General features: G+C 45.4%; 1 protein-coding gene across 1 annotated transcript in view; it reads right to left on the reverse strand.

Annotated features, from left to right (window-relative positions):
* Positions 1-15,059, reverse strand: part of PLEKHG6 (pleckstrin homology and RhoGEF domain containing G6) — a 39,952-nt gene extending 24,893 nt beyond the window's left edge. Inside the window, exons 1-3 of the mRNA XM_070046425.1 lie at positions 14,925-15,059; positions 14,574-14,626; positions 4,789-4,922 (exon numbers count right to left, since the gene is read on the reverse strand). The gene's annotated coding sequence lies outside the window, so the exon portion shown is untranslated. The remainder of the gene's footprint in view (positions 1-4,788; positions 4,923-14,573; positions 14,627-14,924) is intronic.
* Between the last annotated feature and the right edge of the window lie 497 nt (positions 15,060-15,556).

Consider the following 15,556-nt stretch of genomic DNA (forward strand, 5'->3'; position numbering starts at 1 on the left):
GTTCCCTTCTAGAGAACCAACTGGTGGCTGCCCAGGGAGGTTGGGAGTAGGAGATGGAGTGGAAGTTAGGGGTTAGCAGATGCAAACGATTGTACATAGGATGGCTAAACAACAATGTCCTGCTGTAGAGCACAGGGAACTATATTCAATAGCCTGTGATAAACCATCATGGGAAAGAGTATGAACAAGAAAGTATATATATGTATAACTGAGTCACTTTGCTGTGCAGTAGAAAATAACACAACATTGTAAACCAACTATACTTCAACAAAATACATTTTTGAAAATACCGTTGTCACCGCTGTCTTCAAACTGTGCTTGTTACCACTACCAAAAAAATTTTGGAAAACTGTATACATCCTTGCATATTTTTTAGACCTAAAATTTTTCTTTAGAGTTTTAAATGTAATTTTTAAAATTTTAATCAATATTAACTTTAAAAGTAAAACTATTCACTTTTAAATTTTATATAAAAAATAAAGTTTGTAAAAAACTTGCAAAATAATATAATGACTTCTTGTATGCCTTTTCCTAGATTCATTAATTATTAATGTATTAAACTTAAAAAGAAATGTTTTGGGGGGATTGTACTTCCCCAGGGAGGTGGCCAGAGCTGTTCTTGACTTCCTTCAATTTGTTCAGAGAGGCAGCAATAGTACAGTTGTTTAGCTCAAGTGTGGAGTCAGGCAGCCTTGATTTGAACGCTAGTTCTGACACTTAATTAGCTCTGTGGCCTGGGCAAGTTATTTAATCTCTCTGTATCCCAAAATCTATCTCATATGGTTGTATGAGGACCAAGTGAGTTAATATTATAAAGCACTTACAATGTTACCTGACATATTGTATGTTCAATTTACGTTTATGGTACAAATAAAATGCACCAATAAGCAAATAATTATTTATTGTTAGAATAATTAGGCTTCAGAGCATATTAACAAGAAGAAGAGAAGACACTATAATACTAGTAAGTTTCAGGCTTACAAAAGATGTACTTCATGATTGTTGTTAAATGCATTATTTACAGGAGAATCACATAACATTGTTAAAGTTAATCTAATAAGACCATGGTAGGAATAAACAAATGAGCAGAGAAATGATTGATGATTGACAGCAGGCAGGAGACGTATCCAAATTTTTTTAAAAAAAGAATGATTTTCCATTATCCAAGAATCTGGGGGCAAAAGTTAATGAAACATTTTTTCTACAGGTCATTAAATGTTTGCAAAAATATAAAACACTAAAGTGCCTCTGATATAGGTTCCTTTTATTTAAAGACATCGTGTTCAGCTGTTGAAAGTAAATGTGAAACTTTTCACTTCCTCCTCCTGGAAGTCATGCAAATATGCAAAGGAGAAAACAGACCCAGACAGGACGGCTGAGGGTGCCAGCTGAGCTCTGGCACGGCTGAGAATAGCCAGGGCACGGGTGCGCCTCACAGCGGATCGGCATCGAATGCCCAGACGCTCTTTAAGAATCATGAATATTTTTAAGACAGATAAGGCAAGGTGCTTGGCCATGTGTCTGTCACCTGCGTGATATAAAGTATGATCACCTTCAGAACTTCACCTGCTTTGTGCTCAAGGGATTCGCCCTCAGGAATCAGGCATCCTTAGACAATTGGGGGTGTATGGAAATGAGTACCATCATCGGGCTTCCTTGGTGGTCCAGTGGTTAAGACTCCACCCTTCTGCTCCTCGGGGCGCGGGTTCCATCCCTGGTCCAGGAAGTTCTGCATGCCTTGAGGTGCAGCCCCTCTGTGACATATCTGAATCCAGAACACCCCAACATGGGCCAAAGTATCTTTTTATTTTAGTTTTTTATTTTTTAGCACTGCTTTATGTACTCATTTTCTATTAAATTCTTTAAAAAGGTTTTTTTTATTGAAGTATAGTTGATTTACAATGTTGTATTGGTTTCAGGTGTACAGCAAAGTGAATCAGTTATACATATACATAGATCCACTCTTCTTTAGATTCTTTTCCCATATGGGCCATTACAGAGTACTGTGTTCCCTGTGCTATACAGTAGGTCCTTACTGGTTATCTATTTTATATATAGTAGTGTATATATGTCAGTCCCAATCTCCCAATTTATCCTTCCCCTCCCTTCCCCCGGTAACCGTAAGTTTGTTTTCTACATCTGTGACTCTATTTCTGTTTTGTAAATAAGTTCATTTTTACCCTTTTTTTAGATTCCTCATATAAGAGATATCATATGATAGTGGTCTTTCTCTGTCTGACTTGCTTCACTCAGTATGACAATCTCTAGGTCCATCCACAAAATATCTTCTTTTTATTAATTTCATATTGTGCCCATAACAAAAATACATACATGACAGAGAAGACATGAAGATGTGTCACAGGCTTGCGGTGATTCGATTAAAGGAGGATTCATCAAAACTGACATTTTGGTGTCTTTTGTGTGGGGCCACAAAGCTTTTGCATTCCAAGCATTGATAATAATTAACAATAATTCCTAACAAAATCCAGGAGCGGGGAGAGGCTGAGGCACACCTGAAGCGTCTCACGTGGCATGGATTAAACACCTTCCCTCTCCGTTAGACAAAATTATTTTCAGCAATAATCATAAAAAGAAATGATGACATTTCATGTTTGTCCTGACTCAACAAAAAAAGTCTAACCTGTAATTTGCCTTCCTTTTCACTGTTTAAAATTTTTAAACGCACATAAAAAGTCCAAGTAGGGCTTCCCTGGTGGTGCAGTGGTTGAGAGTCCGCCTGCTGATGCAGGGGACACGGGTTCGTGCCCCGGTCCGGGAGGATCCCACATGCCGCGGAGTGGCTGGGCCCGTGAGCCATGGCCGCTGAGCCTGCGCGTCCGGAGCCTGTGCTCCGCAACGGGAGAGGCCACAACAGCGAGAGGCCCGCATACCACACAAAAAAAATTAAAAAGTCCAAGTAGACAGAGGTAAATAACTCAATTCATTTCTTTTGTCTTTATAGTCAAGGTGCCGTCATGGTTTCCTTTGGTTCTACTGTTTGAACACAGATACGTGTTGCAGAGATGGAGGTGCTGACCTAGCGTGAAGGGAGCTCAGATGATTCCAAAGGAGGGAATCCTCATAAACTCACTCTGGAAAGGGGTCCATGGGGCTGAGGTGGTGGGTGTCCGGGGCCCACTGTATAACTGGCGTTTTCAGGATTAAATTCTATGTTGAATATAATGTTTTTTAAAGGTTAAATTACACAGATAGGCCAATTTGCAGTTTACATATCTATTATTGAAAGCCAGTGGAAACCACAACATTTGTGTAGATTCAGAACTTAGACCAACAAAATATTTTTTCAGGGAGGAATATGTTATCAATGAGGTTGTTTATTTTATTTTTTTTAACATTTTCCCCCAATATTTATTTATTTGTTTTTATTTGGTTGCGCCGGGTCTTAGTTGTGGCAGGCAGGCTCCTTAGTTGCGGCTTGCTGGCTCCTTAGTTGTGGCTCGCAGGCTCCTTAGTTGTGGCATGCAAACTCTTCGTTGCGGCATGCATGTGGGATGTAGTTCCCTGACCAGGGATTGAACCCGGGCCCCCCTGCACTGAGAGCATGGAGCCTTAACCACTGCGGCACCAGGGAAGTCCCTACTGAGGTTGTTTGGAATCGCCCCGAGGTGATAATAAGAGCAGCCCATTTGGGGGACGGTTAATGTTTTAAAATTCTCTATGGACGATGCAGCCTATTGCCCGCCCACAGTGGTGGTTGCAGGGTCGGGGGGAGTCCCACTACCCTCCTCTTGCACACGGTTGATAAGAGGCTCACCTTTCCTTTATAAGGTGGTAGAACAGCCAACAGCCAGGTAGGACAGAGACCTAGCGGATACCTTGAGCGCAGGCAGGAAGAAGGTGACAGAGAGTTTGAGTTGGTGGCAATCGATTCTCTTCCAATGGTGTGTTGAGTACTCCTTGGACCAGGCAGAGGGACTTGCCCTCAGGCTGGCAGAGGGGGAAGGAGCCTGGGCTCTGGAGGACTCCATGGAGAGCGCCCTGATTTCACCGATGTGAGAAATAAGATTCCACTTTTCATGGGGTTTCTGACACTTCCAGCAGTCAGGGAAGGTCCCGAGATTTCAGGGACCTGAGATCTAAAGGATAAATAGGTGTTTTCTGAGTAAAAAGAAGAGGGAAGAAAATATCATGGAGCTGGAAGCTCAGATAGGAAAGTCAAGAGCCAAGAGCCAGGACTTCCCTGGCGGCGCCGTGGTTAGGAATCCGCCTGCCAATGCAGGGGACACGGGTTCGAGCTCTGGTCCGGGAAGATCCCACATGCCGTGGAGGAACTAAGCCCGTGTGCCACAGCTACTGAAGCCCGCACGCCACAACTGCTGAAGCCCATGTGCCCTAGAGCCCGTGCTCCGCAACGAGAGAAGCCACTGCAATGAGAAGCCCACACACTGCAACGACGAAGAGTAGCCCCCGCTCGCCGCAACTAGAGAAAGCCCGCGCACAGCAACGAATACCCAACGCAGCCAAAAATAAAATTAAATTTAAAAAAAAGAAAAAAAAAAGAGCCAAGAGCCAGCATGGTGAGTTTGAGGAAGGGAAATCAGCCCAGGTTCGAGAGGACCTTGGGGGTCGTGAGCAGGAACTCCAGAAGAATGGCTAATGATTCATCTGGGTTTGTTGGCCTGGCCCAGTGCCATGGTCTGGGAGCTCTGTGTTCTAGGAGGTTTTCAGAGGCCAATCCAGAAATCCAGGGCCCTGCCCTCCCAGGGTTGCCCTGGGCAACCTCTGTTAGTAAAGAATCCTGTTTACTACCTTGTGACTCATACTCACCTGTGGTTTCTATAGTTGCCACCAACAATGAAGCATAAATCCATTCCTGGAGGGTGGGGTCCGCAGGGTGAGGCCGTCCTCTTCCTTCTCTGGCTCAGAACCTGGCAGAGTTTCCCAGACTATAGCAGAGGGCACTGGGGGAGAGAGAGTTTGTCTACTGAATCTCAGGTGTGGGTTTCCTTGGGAGGGGAAGGAGCTGAGTGGGGTAGAGGGACAGATCTCTGCAGTCGGGCCTGGGGGTACACACAGTGCAGCCCCCAAGCTGATCAGAAGCTCCCTCTCTCTAGATAATTATGGGGAGAGCCCAAGAGATGGAGAGAGAGAGAGAGAGAGAGAGAGCGCGAGCCTCTGGTACAGAAAAGTTACAGCAAGACTCAGGGGACCCAGGCACTTTCTTCACCAGAGACAAATGGGGTTTGGTCCCCAGGGTGGTGGTGGGGTGATAGGCCAGATTCAGAAATGCAAAGCTGGGGTCGGTGGGTGGGGCATGGGGATGTACACAAAGGAACCAGAAGCAAGGAAGCCACAGGGACACACAGTCTTTTTAAAAGACCATCTCAGGGAGATGCAAGAGGGAGGAGATTTGGGTATATGTGTCCATATAGCCGATTCACTTTGTTATAAAGCAGAAACTAACACACCATTGTAAAGCAATTATACTCCAATAAAGATGTTAAAAAAATAAATAAATAAAAGACCATCTCATATGTATAACTGATTCACTTTGCTGTACATCTGAAACTAACACAACATTGTAAATCAACAAGATTCCAATTAAAAAAAAAAAACCCATCTCATCCCATACGTTTGCACAAAGTCTTACAGGTCACAAAGCACCTGTGCGTCTACTTTCTCATTTGCTTTTTACAGAAGCCATGTGAGGAAAAGCCAGAGCAGGGAATACCATCTATCCTACAACCGGGAGACTAAGGCTTATCGAAGTTGACTAACACAGTCAAGGTCAAAAGCAAGACGAGAATCTAGACCTCCTGGCTCACAGTCCAGTGCCCTTTCCACTAAACCAGTGTTTTTCAAACTTCGGCATCTACAGACTGTTTTAGTGAGTGTCTGTTACACACAAAGTACTAGAATTTTTGATACATTTAAAAAATTATCACAAATGTTAAAATAGCATAACGAAACATTTATTTTAAAAAGTAATAATTCAGGGACTTCCCTGGTGGCGAAGTGGTTAAGAATCCGCCTGCCAATGCAGGGGACACGGGTTCGAGCCCTGGTCTGGGAAGATCCCACATGCTGCGGAGCAACTAAGCCCATGTGCCACAACTACTGAGCTTGCACTCTAGAGCCCGTGAGCCACAGCTACTGAGCCTGCGTGTCACAACTACTGAGCCCGTGTGCCTAGAGCCCATGCTCCGCAACAAGAGAAGCCACCACAATGAGAAGCCTGCGCACCGCAACGAAGAGTAGCCCCCCGCTCGCCACAACTAGAGAAAGCCCGCGCGCAGCAACGAAGACCCAACGCAGCCAAAAATAAATAAATAAATAAACTTATTTAAAAAACGAAGTAATAAATCAACGAGAAAGATATACGTGTAACCTTCACTAGGGTATTTATATTGAGCTTGATATCAGAGAGTTTGAGTCATGGCTCAGGTTTGAGTCACAGCCAGACAGTTTCTTTCTTTTTTTTTTTTCCTGTTTCCACTAAATTAGGACCAGTTAAGGAACGTCACTGAGTGCATCATGAGACAGTCCTGGATAACAGATGAAACTTATACTCAACTGTGCAGAGCATTCTCAGGGAAGGTGGTTTGCTGAATGATCAGAATCCAAATGTGCAATTTGGAAGACTGACCATTCTCACCTGGGAGGTCGGTCAGTTGGATTCCTTATCCAGTCTTTGGCTTCGTTCAGCTTCGGAAAGTACTTCTTGTTCTGATGTAGAATTACAAGCTGTGTGTGTGTGTGTGTGTGTGTGTGTGTGTGTGTGTGTTAAAATATCCACAGCACAAAGTTTTTTTTTATCAAAGTGGTTTTAAAATATGCCCAATTATATGTTTTTAATTTCTTTTTCAAAGAAATCCAATGTTGGGACATAGTAAAACTTTGATGATGCAACTGTGCCAGAGTTCTAGCTTTAAGAAATCCTGATATTTTATGTCCAGCGTCACAACTGTGAACTTTTGGTTCTGGGTGATAGATTCTGACACATCACTAAGATATACGACTTGAGCAAACCACGTGCGTTTGGAAGAATGCTCTTTATCGGCACTATCAGTCACGAAGCGTCATCCCGCGTTTCAAAATCTCACGTAATGAAAAGGAAAACGTAAAACTATCTTAATTTCCAGACGACATGGTCTTATATATTAAAAGAAACCCTAAAGAATTTACAAAAACAAAAAAACCCCACCACAATAACAACAAAAAACAAACAAAAAAAACACCCCAACCCTGATTAGAGCTAATAAATAAGTTCAGTAAAGTTGAAGGATATAAGATCAACATAAAAAATCAGCTTCATTTCTATGTACTAGCAGTGAACAATCTGAAAGTGAAATTAAGAAGACAATTTCATTTATAATACCATCAAAAAGAATAAAATACTTAGGAATAAATTGAACCAGAGAAGTGCAAGACTTGTATACTATGAAACACTTCTGAAAGAAATTAAAGAAGGTTTAAATAAATCTAAAGACATCCGTGTTCACTGTCTGGAAAATTTAAGATCTGCCATCTGTTAAGATGGCAATATTTGCTGAACTGACCTACAGATTCACTGAAATCCCTATTAATACTGCTTTTTTTTTTTTCCAGAAATGGACAAGCGAATCCTAAATTTCATACAGAATTGCAAGGGACCAAGAATAACCAGTACAATCTTGAAAAGACAAGAGTAAAGTTGAAGGACTCATTTACCAATTTCAAAACTTACTACAAAGCTATAGTAATCAAGACAGTGTGGTATTAGTATAAGGATAGCCATAGATCAATGGGATAGAATTGAGAGTCCAGAAATAAACCCATATGTTTATGGTCGATCAATTTTTGAGAAGGGTGCCAAGACCATTAAATGGGGAAAGAATAGCTTTTTCAACAAAGGATGCTGGGACAACTCAATATCCACATGCAAAAGAATGAATTTGAACCCTTACTTCATACCATATACAAAACTTAACTCAAAATAGATCAAAGACCTAAATGTAAGAGCTAAAACTATAGAAATTTAGAAGTAAACATATGTGAAAGTCTGTGTGACCTTGGATTAGGCAGTAGATTTTTAGAAATGATAACAAAAGCACAAGCAGTCAAGGAGAAGAAACCAGATAAACTGGACTTCATCAAAAATAAAATTTTTGTGGGCTTCCCTGGTGGCGCAGTGGTTGAGAGTCCGCCTGCCGATGCAGGGGATGAGGGTTCGTGCCCCGGTCGGGAAGATCCCACGTGCCGTGGAGCGGCTAGGCCCGTGAGCCATGGCCGCTGAGCCTGTGCATCCGGAGCCTGTGCTCCGCAACGGGAGAGGCCACAACAGTGAGAGGCCCGTGTACCACACACACACACACAAAAAAAAACTTTTGTGAATCAGAGAATTCCCTGGCGGTCCAGTGGTTAGGACTCTACACTTTCACTGCTGAGGGTGCATGTTCAACCCCTGGTCAGGGAACTGCAAGCCATGTGGTATAGCCAATAAATAAACAAATAAAACTAAGCCAAGAATAAAAAATAAAATAAAATAAAACTTTTGTGGGTCAAAGAACACTAACAAGAAAGTGAAAATACAACCCACAGAATGGGAGAAAATATTTGCAAATCATATATCTGATAAGGGGGCTAGTGTCCAGAGTATATAAAGGATTCTTACAACTCAACAAGAAAAAGGCAACCCAGTTAAAAAATGGGCAAATGGGGCTTCCCTGGTGGCGCAGTGGTTGAGAGTCCGCCTGCCAATGCAGGGGACACGGGTTCGTGCCCCGGTCCGGGAAGATCCCACGTGCCGCGGAGCGGCTGGGCCCGTGAGCCATGGCCGCTGTGCCTGCGCGTCCGGAGCCTGTGCTCCGCAACGGGAGAAGCCACAACAGTAAGAGGCCCGTGTAACGCAAAAAAAAAAAAAAAAAAAAAAGGGCAAATGCTTTGAATAGATATTTCTCCAAAGAAGATATACAAATGGCCAAAAATCACATGAAAAGATGTTTTTAACATCTTTAGTTACTAGGGGAATGTAAATCAGAACCACAAGGAGATGTTACTTCACATCCCCTGGGACAGTTATAACAACAACAACGACAACAAGTGTGGGCGGGCACGTAGAAAAAGTGGAATCTTCATACATCGCGGCTGGGAATGTAAAACGTTTCGGCTGCTGCGGAAAGCCGTTTCGCAGTTTCGCAAAAGGTAAAACATAAAATTACCACAGGACTCAGCAATTTCATTCCTGGGAGAACTGAAAACATACGTTCACACGCAAGCTCGTACATGAATGTTCATGGGAGCATTATTCAAAATAGCCAAAAAACAGAGACAACCCAATGTCCATCAACTGATGAATAGATAAACAAAGTGGGGTCTATCCATACACTGGAATATTACTCAGCCGTGAAGAGGAATGAAGTACTATTACGTGCTATGACACGGATGAACCTCGAAAGCATGGTGCCAAGTGAAACAAGCCAGTCACAAAAGGCCACAGAGTGTATGATGCCATTTATATGAAATGTCTAGAACAGGTAAAGCCATAGAGACAGAAAGTAGATTAGCAGTTGCCAGGGGTTGGGGGAGGCTGGGAATCTGGATTAACGGCTAATAGGTATGGGGTTTCTCTGTGGGGTGATAAGAATGTTCTGGAAGTAGATAGTGGTGCTGGTTGCATGACATAGTGAATATACTAAAAGTCACTAAGTGTACACTTTTAAATGGTGAATTATTTTTTTAATAAATCTATTTATTTATTTTGGGCTGCATTGGGTCATCGATGCTGCACGCAGGCTTTCTCTAGTTGCGGTGAGCGGGGGCTACTCTTCGTTGAGGTGCACGGGCTTCTCATTGCAGTGGCTTCTCTTGTTGTGGAGCACGGGCCTCTAGTCTTGCAGGCTTCAGTAGTTGCGGCACGCGGGCTCAGTAGTTGTGCCTCGCGGGCTCTAGAGCGCAGGCTCAGTAGTTGTGGCACATGGGCTTAGTTGCTCCGCGGCACGTGGGATCTTCCTGGGCCAGGGCTCAAACCCGTGTCCCCTGCATTGGCAGGTGGATTCTTAACCACTGGGCCACCAGGGAAGCCCTAAAATGGTGAATTTTATGTTATGTGAATTATATCTCAATAAAATGCTAAAACAAAACAAGACTCATGTGAATTACTTTGCCCTCCAGCATCCGTGTACTTCCTAGGGGTTGCAGGTAGGAAGCGTTCTTGTACATGCTGCCTATTTCTGTGACTACGTTGAAAAGAATGTGTCCTTAGTGACTGCTGTTTGACTCATGGTGAAAATGTTTTCTATTTCCTTCAACACTGAATTGGGTTCAGGACACGTATTGAGGGCTGTCAGTGGTTCTCTGTGAATTAAACAGTGTTGGAACTGGAATTCATATGATGGTAATAATAATAACTCGCCTTCACTGAGTGCTTTCTATTCAGTATATGCCAGACATTGTCCTCAATGCTTTATAGGTAGTTCTTCACTAATCTTTACCACAACTGTATGAAACAGGCATTGCTATTACTGTTATCAACATCATTCCCAATTTTCAGAGGGAAAAACTGAGGCTCAGAGTTAGACAACCTCCTTTATTAGAATTTAGACCTCCTGCCTTCTTGCTGCCAAAGCCAGTGCTTCATCTGTCCTGATCCCAGTGTGTCTTTTTCATTTACCAAATAATCTCTAATAAGACAAAGTATTTTTCTCTTGCAGTAGAGAATTTTAGAGATAAGCGGAACAGAAACTCATTGACTACTTTGCCATCATATGTGTTCCCCCTTCTGAAAGCTATTGCACCGTCTGGATATGAGGATTTTCACCAGCCACAGAGAGAACTGAACGCTGACATCCGTACCCGATGATGATTGATCTTGAACCTAGTTTGCCACTGTTCTCCGACATCCAGCAGTGGCGATAAAACTGCTTTCTAAGTATCTATGTCACTAACTTCACAACCGGTTTGTCTGTCTTCTCTGTTGTGTGTCTTGTACTCGTGTTTGCTCTGAAGAGTGAGGGCAACTTGGAGTGATGTGCTACACTCCTGGGGCCTTTCTCTCTATCGCAAACTTAAATTTTTATTCTGGGAAATGCTATATTGAAGTTATTCTGGAAAAAATCAGTAGGTTCTAACTATGAGCGATACACAAGCTTTAATGACTTCGAACCTCGATTTGACATTTTAGAGCTGGTAATGCCCTGGGGACAGGGGTGAATGAATAGTCAATACAATCCAGCTTCCAGATAATGTTTGTGGTAGTTCCTATTTGCAGTTTCTTTTTTCTTACTGTGCAAAATCATCACTCACATTTTCCTTCATCCCAGCACCTTTAGACATATTATATCCCCACTGAAACCCAGTTCACGGTTTATGAATGGCATTGTTCTGAGTTGTCAGGTCCCTATTACCACCTCAATTGCTACATTTACACATCAAGGGAGCACTTTTGAGCCATTCATGAGTTTTTCTAATTTGGGGGTATAACATAGCACAACAGTATGAACATATAAAGCACATTTTAAAAGGTAAACAAAAACATGCATACGACAGGAAAATGATTCACCAGAGTCCCCTGTCCCCATTAATTAAATCTTTAAGAATCTGAAATCTTTAGGATTGTAATAATTATTAATATAATGAGACACTGTGACAGCTGTAATCAATGCCACATTTCGAATTTGTGAAAAGTGGAGAACTAAGGTGCTTATTACTTTTTTCCCTGAAACTACCAGTCTACCTGAGGGCCCAGTGATACAACTTTTCTTGGAAACATTTCAAGCCTCCAAGAGTTGTTGTTTTTTTACAAAAATAAATTTATTTATTTATTTTTGGCTGCGTTGGGTCTTTGTTGCTGCGCGTGGGCTTTCTCTAGTTGCAGCGAGCGGGGGCTACTCTTCGTGGCGGTGCTCGGGCTTCTCACTGCGGTGGCTTCTTTTGTTGCGGAGCACAGGCTCTAGGCACGTGGGCTTCAGTAGTTGTGGCGCGCAGGCTCAGTAGTTGTGCCTCGTGGGCTCTAGAGCGCAGGCTCAGTAGTCGTGGCGCACAGGCTTGGTTGCTCCGCCACATGTGGGATCTTCCCGGACCAGGGCTCGAACCCGTGTCCCCTGCACTGGTAGGCGTTTCTTAACCACTGCGCCACCAGGGAAGTCCTCCAAGAGTTTTTGTTTTTGTTTTTGTTTGGTTTTTTTTTGGCTGCGCCACACCAGATGCGGGATCTTGGTTCCTGGATCAGGGATCGAGCACGCGCTCCCTGCAGTGGAAGCACGGAGTCTTAACCACTGGACTGCCAGGGAAGTCCCTCAGTGCTCCAAGAGACTTTAAATTCCTAAGAGATGGGATGCGGGAGAAGAAGTGTGGACAGAGGCCAGCCGAGGTGCTGAGGGTAGGCTCGGAGCAGGGACTCGGAATCCTGCATTTCTCCCCCGGCCTGGGAATCCTAGGCAACAATTCTATCCCACCGCCAGGCGGCGCTGTAGAACCAGGGATGGCAGCCCTGGACCTGCGGGGCTGCTTTAGTTATTCCCCAGGCATTCTTGACCGCTAACACTTCGCTTTGTTTTTCTCCCTTATATTCAGGTTCTTAACCTGGTGACTCTGGTCAGGCTTCTGATGGTCAGTGAACACCTAGAATTTATGTGTAAAATATGTGTTTAGCTTCATTTTCCTATCTAGAGGGAGGTTTTATAGTTTTGATCAGACTCAAGGTAACAGTATCCCCTTGAGAGAGTAGAATGCAATGACGTTAGGCACTAATACGCTGACATCTATCGGTGGCGAGCACTTGTTATATATAATTTAACACAATAATCCTCAAAATTACCTTGCAAGATATCCCCAGTTTACAGAAAACAAAACCCCAAAACCCCTGAAGTTCACACAGCTAATGACACACAGCTAATAAGTGTTGAGGCTGGGATTTAACTCCAAGAACGCCTGCTTCTCCCTGTGCTGTTGCTACACCGAGAAAAAAAGCCAGAGACTCACTCATTCATCAGCAAAGATGTAGGAGGGACTGAGTGTGTGTCCAGCACCCTGTACTGGGTGCTGGGGTAGAGGGGGATCCGGACAGCTCTGCTTCCTGCCTTCTTGGGGCTTAGTGCCTGGAGGTGATGGCAGCAATGGTGGCCATGTCAGCAGGAAACAGGCAGTAAACAAATAAGTCTGTAATTGCAAACTGAGAAAAGTGCTTTGAAGAAGTAAAGGGGACAGCGACATAGAAAAATGGGGAAATCTACAGATAGTTTGGCCAGGGAAAACCTGAGCGTGTTAGCTCAGAGTAAAGGGTGGGGATTGCCATGGGAAAAGGTGGAGACAGAGCCTTCCGGGGGGGACGAGCCTGGTGTGGGTACGCAGAGGCAGCTGGTGCGGCTGAACAGGGGGACCCAGAGCAGAGGTGAGGGTGACAGAGGAGTAGAAGTCATCGGGGCTTTCTACACCAAGTAAGGAATTCAGATCCTATTCTCATAATAGGAAGCCATTCTAGGGTTTAAAGCAGGAGAGAAATGCCAGCTAATTTATGTTTTTCTTATTTTTAATTGTAAAAGAACCCCAACACAATGCCAAATTTACCATCTTAACCATTTTTTTAGGTTTACAGTTCAGTAGTGTTAAGTACATTCACATTGTTGTGCAATCAATTTCCAGAACCCTTTTCATTTTGTAAAACTAAAATTCTGTACCCATCAAACAACAACTTCCCATGTCCATCCCCCGGCCCCGCATTCCCTGGCAACCACCATTCCACTTCTTTCTGTCTCTGGATTTGACCACAGTAGGGACCTCATGGAAGTGGAATCGTATACTATATGTGTGTGACTGACTTACTTCACTTAACATAAGGTCCTCAAGGTTCCTCTGTGTTGTAGCATGAATCAAAAGGCCCAGGATCAGAGGCCGTGGTGATGGATGGTTCCTCCCACGGGGCTGCTGCCTGGCAGAGCGAGAGCAGAGTCACGGGGACAGCAGGCATTGAGCCAGGAGCCGAGTCTTCAGGGAAGGAGGGGAAGTGGCCAAGAGGCCAGAGGACAACAGCAAGAAGGGGCACCAGGAGGAAGGGGAACGGGAGCTAAAGCTGATCGCCCAGATTCTTCAAGGAGGTTTATACAGGGGTGGCAGGGGTGGTGATGGGACGACACTTATAAAAGCAGCCATGAGGAACCAGGAGGATGCAAACCTCACTTACTGCCCCTCAGGTATGTAGGGAATGTGAGAATAAAATCAAGGCTAGGTTTGGGGAACACTTTTCTGATCCGGACAGGGTATGAAGCATGAAGACGGGCAGCGAAAGGAGCCCTAGGAGGCGTCTTTCCTTCTGGGAGAGGTTTGGGAGAAGAACTGACCCCTCCACCACCCTTCATTTCCTGTCTCCCCATTTTTGGGGGGCGGAGTCTTAATCACTGGACCACCAGGGAAGTCCCTCTCTCCATCTCCTTGAGGCCTGTTGGGACTGCCTGGCCTCTTTGGCGGAGAGGTTTCATTTATCTATGGAGCTCCGTGAAATGTAGACACTCACTCTTCTAGGCACTGGAGAGACAGCGGTGAATAAAACAGAGGAAAAGAAATCCCGGCCCCACAGAGCTGGCTTCCCAGCAGGGTGGGTTCTCCTGCAAAAGCATCCAGCAGGGTAACTTACTCACCGGTGCTGGAATCTGGATGTGGGCTGAGTTCCACCGTGAGTCACATGGGTTGCCTGCAGGAAGAGAGAGGGGAGATGACATTGAGAAAATGGAAAGAGCCCCAGGGCTTGGGGACCGAGGCCTGGGTCCCAGCAACCTTGAACGAGTCACACAACTATGGAGCCTGCGCTCTAGAGCCCGTGAACCACAACTACTGAGCCCATGTGCCACAACTACTGAAGCCCAAGCGCCTAGAGCCTGCGCACCGCAACGAAGAGTAGCCCCCGCTCTCGGAAACTAGAGAAAGCCCGCGCGCAGCAACGAAGACCCAACGCAGCCAAAAATAAATATTTTTTAAAAAATTGTCATTACATCATGACTTAAGCCTTCATTTCTTTATCTGAGAATGGGTGCATAATGGCAACTGCCTCCCCCAGGGTGGCTGTGAGTATGAATTAAATGCATAAACTAAGCATAGAAGGCTTCCGGAGCTCCTCAGCTCAGAAGGTGGAGACGCGTAGGGGTGAGGAGGGCGGGGCCACGAGGCGGGGGGCGGGGAGGGGGCGGGGCGCAGAACGCTGGGAGGGGCAGCGGGGAGTCAGGGCGGCCGCCAGGGGGAGCCACAGGGCGGCGGGGGCGGTGGGGGTAGAGGGAGCGGGTCCCGGGGGAGGCGGGTGACTCACGGCGGCGGGAAGGAAGATGAGTCAGCCGTCCTCTGGCTTCCCGCGCCCGCCGCGCCCCGGCCGCCGCCCGCAGCTGACCCTCGGGAGGGCCCCAGAGGGCGCCACCCTGCCGCCGGCCGGGCCCGGGCTTCCCCAAAGCGGCGGCGCGCTGGGCCCTGCGCTCGGCGTTTTCTCCTTCGGGGCCGGGGCTTCGGGAGGAGACTTCGTGCGGGTCTGGGCCCGGGCGCGCCCAGGCTGATCCAAGGGCGGCGGGTGCCAGCTCGGGAGACGGCGGAGGCGCTGCCCGGGGGCCCGCGCTGGGCGGTGGCACTTCCTGCGGGC

The sequence above is a fragment of the Globicephala melas genome, chromosome 10, assembly GCF_963455315.2.
Source record: "Globicephala melas chromosome 10, mGloMel1.2, whole genome shotgun sequence".
NCBI classification, from domain to species: domain Eukaryota; kingdom Metazoa; phylum Chordata; class Mammalia; order Artiodactyla; family Delphinidae; genus Globicephala; species Globicephala melas.